This window comes from Pinus tabuliformis, chromosome 4_2 (genome assembly GCF_031772625.1).
Source record: "Pinus tabuliformis cultivar Carrire ecotype Pingquan chromosome 4_2, CPIR1, whole genome shotgun sequence".
NCBI lineage: Eukaryota > Viridiplantae > Streptophyta > Pinopsida > Pinales > Pinaceae > Pinus > Pinus tabuliformis.
In genome coordinates, this window is record NC_142304.1 from 1,012,173,913 (window position 1) to 1,012,177,725 (window position 3,813).

The following is a 3,813-nucleotide window of genomic DNA, read 5'->3' on the forward strand; positions in this document are numbered from 1 at the left end:
GCAATGACTTTGGAGACGATCTTGTAAATAACGTTGCACAGGGCAATAGGCCTGTATTTGTTAGGGGTACTGGAGTGAGATTCCTTGGGAATGAGGGAGATGAAGGTAGCATTCAAGGAGGGAAGCATCCATCAAGAAGTTCTCGATTCCTCAACAACCTGCCATACCTCCATTTTGATCAGCTCCCAGAAATTGTGGAAGAAATTAGATGTAAATCCATCGGGGCCAGGCACCTTCCCTTCTTTTAATTGACGCATTGCACTTTCCACTTCCTGTAGGGAGATCGGCCTGAGTAGGAGTTGATTGTGCTCCTCTGTTATAACTTTTGGAATGTTCTTTGTTACTTTCTCTATGGCTAGTGTTCTATTTGCAAGGAAACCATGTATATTAACTATGCAATGAAGCATTCAAAGATCTAAACATGTAACCAACTTCTGCAAATGAAAACGAAACACTAATGATTGCATGGCAAAGCAAAGTCAGTGTTTTTGTGGGCATCAAAGTCATCCTAGTCACAGCTCCTGATCCCACTGAGGGAGAGGTGAAACCACAGATGTTTGTTAGCCCTTTTCTTGAAGCTTTTTATGTTAACAACTTATTAACTAAATCTGAGCATGAAAATCTATTTTACTCATCAAAAAAACAAACTAAATAACAAAACAAGATTTAGATCTAAATAGCAGATGTTATTCTAAGAATGCAACAAACGCACATAAAGATAATCAAAGGAGGTATTGGGTGCTTGAGATGGGCCCAACCCCAAGAGCTATAGCCTCCTAAGAGAGATTTAGAGCTGGTGCAAAGCTGGATTCATCTTTATTGAGCAAAAAAAGAAGAGTTACATCAAAACTGTCCACAAGGAGAACTTGAAAATGAGCTGAAAGCAAAGCTAATCTATTGCCTAAAATTGAAATAAAAACTAGCTAACTTTTGCCTACAAAATGACTAACCATTGGCTACAAAGTGACTAATCACTAGCTACCCAAAATGAGGCCCTATGCCTTCTTATTTCTACAAATTGAGGACCCCAACAGTCCTCCTAAACTTTAGGGACTCGGCTGCCCAAAACTTGTAGTTAACAGCAGTCCTACTTGACTTGCTTGGCTTCCCTTGTGCTAATTGATTTGGTGGCCCTTGAACTCCGAGCTGATGGTGGAGAATTCCAGGTAAGGGCCCATAAATGAAGGGGATACCTTCCTACAAATCCTCTCCCTTGTTCTCCCACGAATTTGGCTGCCAAGTGCTCATTAAGACATTCAAATTTGTCTCCAAATTGACCAAAAGGGCTACACAAAGCACCCATTAGACTTGTTGGCATAATGACTAACCCAATTCACTCTATTAGCATAAATATAATCAAAAACATGTAATAAACTAATGAGAATGGTGGATTAAGTCGAATTAGGAGGTTGAATGAGCCCAAATAATTATCCATTTTTGGGGCTCATCATCACCCCCCTACTGAAAGTGTTGCTCATCCTCTGAGCAACCAATCTATCTCCTCATCTTTGATGGCCTTAGTGGCCTCCTTGTCATGCCAAGCTTCTGAAGTTATGTCCTCTTCTCTGTCATGAAACCATGCTTTTCTCTTTGCTTCTTTTCGCTGCCTGTGATTCTTTTCCTAGAGAATTCTCAACTTTGGTATGATTGTGCAAGTATATTCAATATGATGGTGGCAATGGTGGTGAAACGAGATGAAATCAGTGGAGGATGGAAGAAAAGAGTGGTTGCATGCCTCCTCAACAAACTTCAAGATCCAAATCCCTCTCCATAATTGATTTTGTCCTACCCAACGGCTTCTATAGGATGTTTCTGGTAAAAATACAGAACTTCCTGTACAAAGTCCTGTAGCTTCCTGTAGAAGGTTGAACCACGACTAAATTGTGTCCAAACCCTGAAAAAAATGAGTGTTCATGGAGGGGATGGATGTGAGGATGCCTGGGAACTTGGTATGGACCCTTCTGCTTGTGTTGGGAGGCTCCCGTTTGGCATTGAGTTCCTGCAACATCTTTAGAATCAACTCCCATAGCAGCACATTGACATTGGTATCTCCTGTAATGTTACCCAAAAACCTATAAAACAACATAAAAGGAGCAAGCACCATTCCCCTAAACCAAAACTTAAATGACCCCTCTGAAAAATGGTAGTTGCATGCAGAGCCTCAGTCAATCTTCACTGACGAGTATATTGTCCGCAAAAACCAAAGGCATGCATAGAAACCTATTGTACCGGTCAGAGCAAAAAATGGGTATGACATGATGGGCATGTAGCCAAAATATAAAATTCCAGAAACAAGCTTTGTCATCTCCAGCTTGGTGAAGAAATAGAATGTGGCATAGAGAAACAAGTAAAATGCTGAGGAGCCTGCAGTCAAATAAGATCTCCACCACCAGTTGTAATCTTCACTGCAAAATTCGAAGTAGCACAGGACAATGGTGATCTCTGCACATGTAACAATGAGGACCACAAAGACACTGAACAGGAACCCAAATATATAGTAGAACTGATGCAGCCATATTGAAGTTAATATGAAGAAAAGTTCAATGAATACAACTCCAAAAGGAAACATGCCTCCAATTGGTGTTGAGAAAATGGGTTGCATATACCAAGATTGCTCTGGAATCTGCCTGGGGATTTTATTGGTCTTCACTGGATCTTCAATCGCAGGTTTCTTGTAGCCAAAGTAACTGCGCACAAAGACCAATGGCACAGAAATTCCAAACCATAAAAGGACCAAGGCAAACATAGTCCCAAAAGGAACTGCACCAGATGAATTTGTTTCCCCATAGCAGTGCATTGAGAATAAAGAAAATGCAAAAGGCAATGCCTGGAAACAAGAATGTTGTCTTCAGTGTGTTCCTCCTCCATTCTGTGCCCTCGAACATCTTATATAGATGTGACGATGCATACCCTGCAAACAAACCCATAAACACCCATAATAGCAGCATAATTGTCATTAAACCTCCACGGTTCGAAGGAGAAAGGAAACCAAGGACTGAAAATATCATTTTCACTGGTGTCATGGCAAAAAACTGAACTCCAGTTCCCACATAGACACAAAGTAAGCTTGCATTGGTTGGGGCCCTAACCACATCTCCATGGACCGACTTCCATCTTGTTTCCTCTTGAGCCTCATCCTGTGTTTCTAATTGGTTGTATTTTGAGATATCCCGGTACAATGTTCGCATCATGATCATTGCAACCATTCCGGAGAGAAATAAAACAATCATCAATGAGTTGATGATAGAGAACCAATGGATCTGATCATCTGTCATAAGAAGGTAAGTATCCCAACGTGATGCCCATTTCATAGGGCTCTCCCGAAAGTAACATCATAAGTGAATATAACTTCTTTGTCTTCTACAACTTCTTGGGGAATCTCAGAATTGACATTGTATGCTTGGTATTTGGATCACAAGTTGTCAAATGGGCTTTTACATTATCCCATGGTTGTTCATACTCATTCTTTACACTCACTGAGAATTGCCACCCTCGACGTGAACAGTCCAAGCTCCTTCCTATGCTGGGTTTCCTGTGGCGCAGCTTCCTGTAGAAACGCCTGTAGAGTGCCCAACTTCTGTAGGATGTCTCTGCGCCTTTGAACGATCTTGGTATGCAGGAGAATTTTAAACAAGCCGAAAAACTTGGGGAAGGACGTCAGTTTAACATTATTCAGAGGCAGAGGATTCAGCCGAAGAGGTTTGCAAGTGTAAATGAATCAGCAGCTAACGTGAGTCTTCAGCCGAGCATTCCTTTAATTACTCCGTGATTTGTGGTGAGGTGGCAGAGACGTGCGCTGCTCATGCAAACTGT

At 41.5% G+C, this 3,813-nt stretch overlaps 1 pseudogene; it reads right to left on the minus strand.

Annotated features, from left to right (window-relative positions):
• Positions 1–2,161: 2,161 nt before the first annotated feature.
• On the minus strand, positions 2,162–3,313 carry LOC149173057 (transmembrane 9 superfamily member 7 pseudogene; annotated as a pseudogene).
• Between the last annotated feature and the right edge of the window lie 500 nt (positions 3,314–3,813).